At 41.5% G+C, this 13260-nt stretch overlaps 1 pseudogene; it reads right to left on the reverse strand.

Annotated features, from left to right (window-relative positions):
• Positions 1 to 736: 736 nt before the first annotated feature.
• On the reverse strand, positions 737 to 9505 carry LOC131508051 (farnesyl pyrophosphate synthase-like; annotated as a pseudogene).
• Positions 9506 to 13260: the final 3755 nt, after the last annotated feature.

A 13260-nucleotide genomic window follows, 5' to 3' on the forward strand; every position in this document is an offset into this window, starting at 1 on the left:
AAGTCGGACGCTCAACCGACTGAGCCACCCAGGCGCCCCTGGGTGTTTTTAATACATGAAAAAAATTGACATTTCAGCTCAGTAGAAAGGGGGAAAATTATTCAATAATAGAACCTACCAGACAATCATTTGAATGCAAATAAAAGTATACCCTTACATCATACCAAATATTGTCAACTAGCATTCTAGCAATGATTCACGAGTAATAATGTAAATTAAATTAACTCAACAGAATTTATGTTAAGCATTATAAAAAGGGAGGTATACTGGCATTATATCAGGTTCAAAAGTTAATTTCTTAAGTCAGTGATACAGAAATTTAAGAAAGTGTACCCATGTGTTTCTTGCTGATTTATAATGTTCAAACTATGTATGTCAAAATGTACAGAAAACAGATCTCTATATCAATACATCAAAATAAATGATCTACTTAAAGTCTACACCTGAATTACATAACTCCTACAAAAATTGAAATTTGTACCTTCCATTATTACTAACAGAGCACCCTAAATCAACTGTCTTAAAGATAAATTTAGTCCTTCACAAAAGAAATAGTCCAGAGGTGTCCTTTACAAAAAAAAAAAACAATAGTCCAGAGGCAGAATGGCTACAAGACTGGTTGGTTCAGTGGCTAAGTAACAACATTCAGGTACCAGGTTCTTTTTTTTTTTTTTTTTTTTTTTAAGTTTAGATAGTTTACTGAGGGCCTCCCTCTCCCACCCTCACAATCTCTAGGTCACTTTTTCCTCTTATAGATCTTGTGTGCTAGCCCCAGGAAGATGGCTAGAGGTGGGGGCATGGCCTACTGCTCGATGAGGCTCATAGGGTGGCTTTAGCTGTCTTCACACTGTGTGAACACAACTGGCAGGTTCAGCTCCTCATATAGTGCCTTCACCCGGGGTACATCCTCGGCCATAATTCTCCTGAAGGACCCGGTGCTGTTCTGGAGAGGCCCGCTGCGGACACTAAACTATCAGCCAGCTGCATTTGTTGTCCTGGATGTCAGTGCCAATCTTGCCTGTCACACTGGGTCCCCAAAGAGATCAAGATAATCATCCTGAATCTGAAAGAACTCCCCCACCTCAGGATCTTATTGGCATTGGCATGTTCTTTCTCTTCGTCCATGCACGCCACATACATGGCAGTAGTACAGGAAGATAGAGGGAGTAGAAAGCTGTCTTGTGCTAGACAATAGATTTGTACCTCTTTGCAGTGAATCTGCCAAGATCCCCATTGCCCTGGGGGGCTGTGATGAGGTCAGGGTCTGGCTGATCTCAGTCTGATAGGAACTCTGTAGGAAAAGCTAAAGGATAGCAGAATTTCATCTAGCAATTCTTCCAGATTGTCACAGTGCTGAGGATGGAATGGACCATCCAGAGACAGGAGAGGCAATTTCCTGGCTCAAGGAGGTCTTGGAGTACGGTGCGAATGAGACCAGTGTCAGCAGAGTTTGACAGCACTGAGAGCATTTCAGGAGCTGGTGGAGCCAAGGAAGCAGGATGCTGATAGTCTCTGGTGGGCTGGTGTGTGGAACTGCTCTAAGCTTTCTTCCTGGTGTCATGATGGTTATCAGAAGCCAGGCATAGGTTTGGATGCCATCAATGACGCTTTGCTTCTGGAAGCATGTATCTACCACCTGCTGAAGCCCTAGTGGCAGGAGTAGCCTTCTTACCTGAACTTAAGTTGTAATTCATTTTTGAAAGACATAACGAGACATTACATCCAGACAAGGAGGTATCCAAAAAAAGATTAAGATTCCATTTCACCCTGCATGGTTTCTTAAATCTTTGAGGAAATCTTTTCCAGAAATAATTTGTCAGATACATCTTTTGTTTATCTGTCTAGAATTGGGTCCTATGATCAGTCTAAACCAATTGCTAGCAATGAGAAAAGGATTATCATTAATGACAGAAACTGATCTGTGTTTATTCCCTGTCCTGTGATGGGAAATTGACACTCAAACTGGCAGCAAACTGTAAGGAGGCAGTGACTAAGATAGTCCCTGAATGTCTGCCACAAGCACATACTGTGTTCTTAATTCATTCAGTAATAAGAAGGAGTAGAACCTAATGTTTGAAAATGCTATTATATCACATAAAAATACAGATAATTCTTTTTTTTTTTTTTTTTTTTTTTTTTTTTCAACGGTTTTTATTTATTTTTGGGACAGAGAGAGACAGAGCATGAACGGGGGAGGGGCAGAGAGAGGGAGACACAGAATCGGAAACAGGCTCCAGGCTCCGAGCCATCAGCCCAGAGCCCGACGCGGGGCTCGAACTCACGGACCGCGAGATCGTGACCTGGCTGAAGTCGGACGCTTAACCGACTGCGCCACCCAGGCGCCCCAAAAATACAGATAATTCTTAAGTTACATGGTATTTGTGCTCTACACACTTTCCCTATGTAGGCATCCAAATAGAATAATAGATGAAAAAATTAAAAGTGGGAATATTTTTAAAAACATTTTATTTATTTTTGAGATAGAGACAGAGTACGAGTCAGGGAGGGGCAGAGAGAGAGGGAGACACAGAATCTGAAGCAGGCTCCAGCCTCTGAGCTGTCAGCACAGAGCCCAACACAGGGCTCAAACTCACGAACCACGAGATCATGACCTGAGCCGAAATAGGACGCTTAACCGACTGAGCCACCCAGACACCCCTAAAAGTAGGAATATTTTGAGTACATTTTAAAGCTGTATAGACCACAGTAAGTATTACAGTTCTTTCTCTCTACTGGAGACTTCTGGCATTAACAATTTAGAATTATGCAGTTTTCTATCTCTTTTATATATAGATTTCTAATTATTTTGCTGACTCAAATACAGTTGAAAATATTATTTTAAAAACACTGGTTTTTTCTTTTAATTTTTCTTTTCTTTTTTTTTTTGAGTTTATTTGAGAGAGAATAGGGGAAGGGCAGAGAGAGAGGGAGAGAGAGAATCCCAAGCAGGCTCCCCACTGTCAGCAAGGACCCCAATGTGGAGCTTGAACCCACGAAACATGAGATCATGACCTGAACTGAAATCAAGAGTGAGACACCTAACAGACTGTGCCACCCAGGTGTCCCTAATTTTTATTTTATTTTAATTCCAGTGTAGTTAACATACAGTGTGATATTCATTTTGGGTGTACAATGTAGTGATTCACCAATTCCATACATTAGTAGTGTTCATGATAAGTGTGCTCTTAATCCCTTTCACCTATTTCACCCATCCCCCTTCCCACCTCTGGTAGCCATATGTTTGTTCTCTAGAGTTAAGAGTCTTTTTTTTTGGTTTGTCTCTTTTTTTTTTACCCTTTGTTCATTTGTTTTTTAAATTTCACATATGAGTGAAATCATATGGTATTTGTCTTTCTCTGTCTTGTTTCATTTAGCATTATATTGTCTAGATCCATCCATATTGTTGCAAATGACAAGATTTCATTCTTTTTACGGCCAAATAATAGTCCATTGTATATATACACTACATCTTTTTTATCTGTACATCTATTGATGGACACCTGGGCTGCTTCCATAATTTGGCTCTTGTAAATAACGCTGCAATAAACATAGTGCTATATATATCCTTTTGAATTAGTGTTATTGTATTCTTTGGGTAAATACCCAGTAGTGCAGTTACTGGATTGTAGGGTGGTTCTGTTTTTAATTTTTTGAGGAACCTCCATACTATCTTCCACAGTGGCTGCAGCAGTTTGCATTCCCACCAACAGTGCAGGAGTGTTCCTTTTTCTCCAAATCCTTACCAACATTTGTTGTTTCTTGAGCTTTTGATTTTAGCCATTCTGACAGGTGTGAGGTGATATCTCATTGTGGTTTTGATTTGCATTTCCCTGATGATGAGTGATGTTTAGCGTCTATTCATGTGTCTGTTGGCCATCTGTATGTCTTCTTTGGAGAAATGTCTATTCATGTTTTCTGCCCTCTTTTAACTGGATTAATTGTGTGTGTGTGTGTGTGTGTGTGTGTGTGCTTTTTTTTTTTCTTTTCATGTTGAGTTGTAATTTTTTGTCTCGTGATGAGAACTCTTAAGATCTATTTTCCTAGCAACTTTGGAATACATAATGCAATCTAGTCATAATGTTGCCCTGTTAACTATAGTCAACCCTCTGCATTGTATCCCTAGGACCTATTTATCTTATAACTGAAAGTTTGTATTTTCTGAAAACATTCACGCATTTCACCCACCTCATTCACCCACTCATCTATTGATGGACACTTGGGTGGTTTCCATCTCTTGGCTATTGTAAGTAATGTTGCATGAACATGGGAATGCTGATATCTTTTTGAGATAGTGATTTTGTTTACTTCACATAAATACCCAGAAGTAGAATTGCTGAATCATGTGGTAGTTCTATTTTTAACTTTTTGAGAAACCTCCATATTATTTTCCATAGTGATTGTACTAATTTACATTCCCACCAACAATGCACAAGGGTTCTCTTTCTTCCACATCCTCACCAACACTTGTTATTTTCTTGTCTTTTTGATAAATAGACATTCTAACAGGTGTGAGGTAGTACTTTATTGTCATTTTGATTTGCGTTTCCCTGATGATTCGTGATGTTGAGCACCTTTTCATGTATCTGTTGACTTTTTTTTTTTAAGATTTTATTTTTAAGTAATTTCTGCACCCAATATGGGGCTCGAACCTACAACCTGGCCTTCAGGCCACAGCTTTTAAGATGTGCAAATAGGCCTCTTTCACAGAAAGACCTGTTTTTCGGTCTGCTGCCCCTGCACTGGGTCCTGGGGAAATAGGTGCAGTGAGTCTGTGTGAATCCATTAAGAACAGTTTCTTAGTTTGTTATACCCTTGTGGGGCTTGTGTATGAAAGCCCCATTGTCTTTCAGAGCTGGATGTTTTGGGGGCTGTCTCTCAGTTGGAAATCTTAAAAGTTGGGGTGACAGATATGTGTTCAAATCTTTTCACTCCTCAAGGAAAAGCTGGGAGTTGTGGGTTCCCTCCTGCTTGTGTGTTGTTATGCCTGGGGTGGAGTTTTGTGAGATTGTGTCTTATCCTCTCCTACCTGTTCTGATACGGGTCCCCCACCCCCGCCATTTCTCATTCACCTGATGTATAGGAGTAGTTCAGCTAGTTTCTAGATTTCTGCCCCCCCACCCCCCCAGGGAATTGTTCCATATGTAGGTGTGGTTCAGTGTGTCCATGGGAGGAAGTGAGCCTGAAGCCTCTATGTCATCATCTTGAACCACACTCTGTATTTCTTTTTAAAAATCTCTTTGTTACAGCAGCTTAAACTATACCTAGCTATGATAAAAATACCTGGGAGTGTCTGTCTTCAGGATCTCTAATAACTGCATGAAGGATAAAACCCAGTTACCCATTTAGTCAATAACATAACTAATTTGCTTCGTTTCTCACTTGTTTCTCCACTGTTTTTTTAAGTTGAGGTATAACCCACAGTCAATATAATACATAGGTCTTAAATGTTCATTTTGATGAATTTTGACAATTTTTATATACTCATGTAACTACCACTGAAAGGAAGATACAACAGATTATTTCCATCATTCTAGAAGGCTCTCTTGCATTCCATTTCAGTCAATTAGCTTCCCCCCATTCCCAGGCAACCACTTTCTCGTTTCTATCATTATAGATTAGTTTTGCCAGTTCTAGAAATTGATATGTGGAATCATACAGTACGAACTTTTTGTAACTTCTTTTGATTAATTAACGTAATGGTTTTCATTGACGTTGTTACATGTATATCAATAGTTGTTTTTTACTTTGTATTTATTTATTTATTTTTATTAAAACAAATTTTTTTAATATTTATTTTTGAGAGACAGAGAAACAGGGCACGAGTCGGGAAGGGGCAGAGAGAGAGAGGGAGACGGAATCTGAAGCAGGCTCCAGGCTCTGAGCTGTCAGCACAGAGACTGATAAGGGGCCCAAACCCACAAACCATGAGATCATGACCTGAACTGAAGTCAGATGCTGAACCTACTGAGCCACCCAGATGCCCCTACTTTATATTTTTTTAAGTTTACTTATCTAAAATTTTTTTTTAAATGTTTATTTATTTTTGAGAGACAGAGAGACAGAACGCGAGTGGGGGAGGGGCAGAGAGTGAGGGAGACAGAATCTGAAGCAGGCTCCAGGCTCTGAGCTGTCAGCACAGAGCCTGATGCAGGGCTTGAACCCATGAACTGCAAGATCATGACCTGAGCCGAAGTCGGATGCTTAACCGACTGAGCCACCCAGGTGCCCCTTAAGTTTATTTATTTTGAAAGAGAGGGAGAGGGAGAGAGAACGCATGCACATTCAAGCATGGGAGGGGCAGAGAGAGAGAGAGGAGAGAGAGAATCCCAAGCGGGCTCCACACTGTCAGCGCAGAACCCAATGCAGGGCTCAATCCCATAAATGGTGAGATCATGGCCTCAGCAGAAATCAAGTGTCAGATGCTCAGCTGACTGAGCTGCCCAGACGTCCCAATAGTTGTTTTTTACTGATGAATACTATTTCACTGTATTAATGTACTGCTAATGGTAATTTATTAACCTGTTGATGGAGATTTGAGCTGTTTTGAGTTTTTTGACTATTTGATTCAAGCTTCTATTAACATTCTTCTACAAGTCTTTTTATGGAGATATATTCATTTCTCCAGAGTTATTATCTAAAAGTGGAATTGCTGGGGCACCTGGGTGGCTCAGTCATTAAACATCTGACTTCAGCTCAGGTCATGATCTCATGATTAGTGAGTTCTGGTCCCACATCGAGTGAGCTGGAGCCCTGCTTTGTGTGAGCCCTGCTTCTCCCTCTCCCCCTCTCTCCCTCTCCCCCTCTCCCCCTCTCCCCCTCTCCCCCTCGTCCCCTCGTCCCCTCTCCCCCTCTCCCCCTCTCCCCCTCTCCCCCTCTCCCCCTCTCTCTCTCCCTCTCCTCCTCTTCCTTTCTCCCTCTCCTCCTCTTCCTCTCCCCCTCTCCCAGGATTCTCTCTCTCTCTGTCCCTCACTCACTTGTACCCTTTCTCTCAAAAAGAAAAAAAGGGGAGTTGCTACACTGTAGAGTAAATATATGTATAATTTTGTAAAAACCTACCAGTTTTCTAGTGTGTTACACACTCACCGGCAAAGCATAAGAACTTCATTTGCTCCACAGACCCACCAACACTTGATTTTAGTCACTCTAGCGAGTGGGTAATGGAATCTTTTGTGGTTTGAATTTATATTTCTCTGATGATTTAAATATGTTCCTCACCTTTTCATGTGCTTCTTGACCAACAATATATCTTCCTTTGTGAAATGTCTACTTCTTTTGCCAAGCTTTAAAAACTTGGATTGTTTTTATTGCTGATTTGTATTCATGTGTCATGCATATTTGCATTTATGCATTATGGACAGAAGACTTTTTGTAAGCTACCTCCCACTGACTTCTGATCAATTTGATCTGAAGAGCTGTGGTTCTACTTTTCTTAGCAGGCAACTCCTATATCTTCAAAATTAGCTGGGCCAGTGTGCAAACTTAAGTATCCAGAGTGATGATGAGCATGCACGTTTCCCACTGTGCCCTTCAAAGATGCTACTTTCTTATCTACCTGTGGAGGCACATTTTTATTTTTTATTTTATTTACTTTTTTTTTTTTTTTTTTTTTTTGAGAGAGAAAGAGCACATGAGCAGGGGAGAGGGCCGGAGGGAAAGTGAGAGAATCCCAAGCAGGCTCCACGCTCAGCACAGAGCCCAACGTGGGGCTTGATTCCGCCACCCTGGGATCATGGCCTGAGCTAAAATCAAGAACCAGACGTTCAACCGACTGAGTCACCCAGGCACCCTACAATTTGTTCTTAAACCCTGTTATATCATTTTCAAAATGTATTCAAAAACAAGTCTTCAGTAAGATTTGTAGAAAAGGTCAAGGAATCCTTTTTTTTTTTTTTTTTTTTTTAATGTTTATTTATTTTTGAGACAGAGAGAGACAGAGCATGAACGGGGGAGGGTCATAGAGAGAAGGAGACACAGAATCTGAAACAGGCTCCAGGCTCTGAGCTGTCAGCACAGAGCCTGATGCGGGGCTCGAACCCACGAACCGTGAGATCATGACCTGAGCCGAAGTCGGACGCTTAACCGACTAAGCCACCCAGGCGCCCCAAGGAATCCATTTTTAAAAGAAGGAAAAATGGAGGAATAAGAGGAGTTGCATTCTCAACGCGACAATATATGACTGCTCAGGGTTTTAAACTCAGATTAAAATGATTATCCTTGGGGGCACCTGGGTGGCTCAGTCAGTTGAGCGGGTGGCTCAGTCAGTTGAGCAGCTGACTCTTGGTTTCGGCTCAGGTCATGATCTCACGATTTCATGGGTTCAAGCCCTACATTGGGCTCTGTGTTGGCAGTGCGGAGCCTGCTTGGGATTCCCTGTCTCCTCTCTCTCACCCTCCCACACTCACACTGTCCATGTCTCTCTCAAAATAAATAAACTTAAAAAAAATTATTCCTTGATCAGGGTGAAGTTTCTTTGGAGTTTTACATAATAACATCAAAACACGTTCAGTGATACATTATTAAACTGAGTTTATTATTAACTTCATTATGAAACTTCTGGAGTAAACTTTGAAAATGTGTTTCTGTCCTAAGCTGAAGTTCCTTTTCTACCTGTCTATTGGCACAGAATCCTAGTCCTGGATGGACATCAGACTGTCTTCTTGCCCTTTAATAAATCCATGTGATACCACATGGATCTGTGTTCTTTTTTTTTTCTTTTAAGTGTCAGAAAGGAAGATTGGTATTTTAAATTCTCATTCCAGTGCTCTGAACCCTCTTTGCTGGCTTGTTCCTTCTTACCAACTCAGCTCCTGTTATCACATAATATAGTCAAATCCTGTATTCTGTTCTAATTGGAGAAGGGACATTACTCTCTTTCATTCTTATACACATTTAGACATATTGCAAAATATTCCTTTAGGTATCTGTTTTTTCTTTTAGCTTGGATTTTTTTTCTTGAAAATGAAAAAAAGGCATGTTTTTAACTTTACTCACAGGTCTTTGCTTTAGTTCTTTACTCATTCCCACTTGATCCTTTGTAAGTCACCAGAAAGAAAAAGAAAGAAAGGATATAATTGGACTCCCTTTGGGAGTGGACGGGCAGGACGATGCCACGTGTAGAGGGTGAGGTGGAGCAAAGCACACGCAGAGACAGAGGCTTACCCCCCTGGACACACCAGGAGACCTAGAGGGACATGGAAGCCGAGCAAGGCAGAGATGAACAGATACGGAAGTTATGTATGTTCCTAAATAGGCCTAAGTCTAAATCTGTTGCTTTAGGCACTTTGAGGAATATGGGCGTAGGAAGCTCGTTTGAGAACTTGCTTTCCTTCTGATACCTTCTCCTTCAAGAGGTCTGAAGTCACTAGTTTTTCTTTGTTGTCATGGAAGTAGTTCTTAAAGAATTAACAACTACATAATTCTTTATGGTGCCAGAAGATGACGCTAGGGTGATAATCCAGAAGGAGAAATCTGTGTCAGTTATCACCTTACTGCGTCTTCGCTCCATGTCTACTCTTGAATGTATGTTCTGCAGTAGTGGACAGATCGCTTCGATCTCCGTTACGGTGACTGTGATGTTAGGCTTTCTCAGCCGAGGGCACTGGAGGAGCAGGAGGGAAGAAAAGGACTGTCCTGCTGATTTGGCTGGTGAATGAGTAGTGTGTGTATGGGACATCTGATGGAGTTCTGCCCCAACCATGGATTGTCTTGATGACCTTGCAGCCTTAACAGGCGATAGCCATCTCCCGGCCCTGTGGACGAGAAGCCTGTTCCCTGAAGGATTCATGCTTTGCTTCGGTGATTCTGCCAACACCTGCTCCACCATGCAGATCACCTGCGACTCAGATGGTTTCCACTGAGAGGCTGCTCCCCCCCACCCCCCGCAGGTCCCCACTGTTTGTGAACATCCTTGCCATTGGCTGCTGACAGACTGTACCCAGCTTGTGCTCTGGAGGGTTGCTTCCTGCTTGCCCAGGGATTGCAGACCAGCTCTGGCCTGGGTAAACCAACACATTCTTCTGCTGAGAGTGCACTAAGTTCTCCAGTGAGGTCTGAACCCAAGCCTTGGGGAAGGGGACCCTTTCCCAGATTGTCTTTCCTTAGGTACTCTCCCTTAGCTCAGGGTATCAAATTTCCTTATATCCTATAGGCACTCATCAGAATTAAGTAATTCTTTATATTAAACTTACCCTGTTCAACCCGCTGTGTCAAGGGGTTTTACTGATGTTTTAGCAAGAAACAGAGTTGTTTTTCCACTGATAGAATATTAGAGAGGAATTTATAGAATGAAGTAGGAATAAATGAGCCGGTTTCTTCATTTGCAGCTTTTTTCTTACCTAATTCTGATTTTAGGGTTTGGAAATTTGACATTTTTGTGTCATAAGCTAGACTGTCCAATCCATGCTGAGAGAAATTCTAACTCCTGTGTACCTGAGACTTGGGATGGGGCAACAGAAATCTAAGTAAGGTCCCCGCTGAAAAGGTCAGTCATGATTTCAGGTTAGTGCAGATCTCAAGGCAGAACTTCAGATTACTGACATTGTGTGACAGGTTGATTCCTTTTGAGGAAAAATAGTGCAGTTGAGCCTCAAGATGTGCTTAGCTTGTTCAAATTTAAAGCAGATCTGGGAGAAAGTGAGCAGGGAAAAACACCCATATCATAACCTGGGGATTGCACAAAAATCGGACAATATTAACTCATAATGAGTTGTTATTACATAAATTCATGTTAGTCTTTCTGTGATATTAATAAAGACTGTACAATGATTGGTATCAGTGGCCCTCAAACAGTGAAGTATATCAGGATAACCCAGGGAACTTAGAGATGCAGATTCCTAGCCCCCTTGGTGGTGTCTCAACAATGGGCATTTTTTTTTTAAGTTTATGTATTTATTTTTGAGACAGAAAGCACAAGTAGGGGAGGGACAGAGAGAGAAGGAAAGAGAATCCCAAGCAGGCTCCACACTGTCAGCCCGGAGCCTGATTTGGGGCTCAAACCCACAAACTGTGAGATCATGAACAGAGCCAAAGCTGGATGCTTAACCAGCTGAGCCACCCAGGCACCCCAACGATGGGCATTTTTAACAAGCACTCCCATGATTCTCATGCATGGTATTTTTGAGAAACCATGCATTAGCTGGTGTCTGAATGAGCTTCCAGAAGAAAGGTGAGGTTTTTATTTAGAAATAAGAATTAAAAAAAACCCAAACCGTTCATGTGTTCCTTCCTGATTTTAAAACGGTCTTTATCATTTTATCCCATTCTTCATCCCAGAGTTAAGGCAACAATGAATATCTTGTCCCCAGTATACTATTTCTGTGTAGAACAGCACCTTCACATTTGTCTGATCATTTTATACTTTGCCAGAGATGAAGAAGTTACTTAAGGCTGAAAGTTCTCCCTTTTTCTTGCCAGTAATAAGGTGCATAAGACTTGTGCTCTTCTAAAGAAACAAAAAATAATTTCAACCCAACAGAATAAAGCCAGTAACATGGAAAATTAAAGGTATCTGGAACAATAAAAGAATAAAAAGCCAATGTTTTCCCAGTATCCAGAAAAAAACCCAAAACACCCAATATCTTGGTAAAAGATGCTTGAATAAAATATAAACTTAAGGTAGTGCTCATATTAGGAACAACTGTGATCTTTTACACTCAGAAGTGATTTTAGATCAGATACTAACAGTGGAATAATAGGAAAACTGGGATGTCGCAGGCTGGGTTCTCTCTTGTATGCCTCAAAGGCCCTCACTTCAACAGATAGCTTCTGTAGGGTTGACCCATGCTTGCTAATCTTCAAGTTTGGAAATCAGTTGTGCAAAACAGAACCTAAAATGTTCTCCTGGAGAGGAGGAAAAAGTTTTGGTTTTACAGTGTCTCTTGGAAAAACTCAGACACTTTCACTATGGAACCTCCCTGCATTCTTTGGGGTTAAGCAGCCACCACAAGAAACAAAACAGCAGGAGAAAGCCCTGAGTCAACCAGCATGTAGCAACATGCTCAGAACTTCTCAAGTGGCCCAGGAAGTTGGGAGACCTCCCAGTTGTCACAAGACCTCGTCCTTTCTTAGAACTTCACAGGTTTCTCGAGTATCAGCACTTGGATTATTGTGAGGCCACCTCACATCCACCACTTCTGACGGGACATGGCATTTCAGAAATGACCACGTCCACAGTACCGACTGAACAAACATCCTTAAGTCTTGACCAACAACATGCTTATAACTGATTTGCTCATGATCTTGGCTGAGGATATTGCTGGGAGGAAAAAGGATGGCCTCCACTGTAGAGGATTGTTTTTAATAGTGGAAGAGAATGGAAAATAGGAAAGGGATAGAGAACAGGCTTACTGTTGGGCCTAAAGGTATTTGAAAGTTAATAATGGTGAAGTTAGCGGTCTCTTCTCACCAAGCAAGGGTCAAGTTTTGCTACAGTAGGGATCACACCCACCTGAGAATTCATTTTCAGAGTTGCATGTAAAACCTCCCTCATTTCATGTAACAACAGACAGCAGTTCAGTGTAGCAGAGGAGGGAGTGATATCCTGGCAGGTCCTATGCTTTCAGGTGTTTATGTCATGACAAGCATCTGTTACTCTGAAGGCCACTTATTTTGACATGTATAGATCAGAAAAGTGACTGAAAAAAGACTGAATGTGCAAAGTGTATCCAGTCAAATCCTTCAGAGGAATAATTTTGGAGAGTGTTAGGAACTGGGAGCCCCTAGAATCCCCTTGAGGAATTTGACTAAGAGCAGCTGAAGACATTTACTGGCTGGCTTCCACCTGGTCTAATACAGGGAGCCACTCAGTATCAGCAAGACACAGCTAATTGCCAACGAGTTGATTTGGGGCTCCTGTGTTGGCCTAACTCTGAGGAAATGTCAGATGCACTCTATTTCTCTACCTCAAAAGAACCAGGAGGTGTGGCTGCTGAACACTGTCACAGGTTCCACGGAGTCCCTGGGAAATGGGAACTCTGGATGTAAGAGAGAAGCTTTGACAACATTCCTGGGAAACAGAGGTGCTCTCTTACTGTACTGATGGAGTCAGCGGATAGCCTCCAAAAAAGGAAAGCTTTGGCTTTGGTGTTGATGGCTCACAAGAAACTTCTGGGTGGCCTGTTCGTCCAAGCTCTTCAAAAGACATCTATATTGGGGACCAAAACTATAGTTTTGAAGTTCTTAAAACCAGGAGATACATTTCATTAATTAATTAAAATGTCTAGGATGGAAGAGGGCATTTGGTCTCTTGAACAAGTTTTATTC

The sequence above is a fragment of the Neofelis nebulosa genome, chromosome 3 (genome assembly GCF_028018385.1).
Source record: "Neofelis nebulosa isolate mNeoNeb1 chromosome 3, mNeoNeb1.pri, whole genome shotgun sequence".
In the NCBI taxonomy this organism is placed as follows: domain Eukaryota; kingdom Metazoa; phylum Chordata; class Mammalia; order Carnivora; family Felidae; genus Neofelis; species Neofelis nebulosa.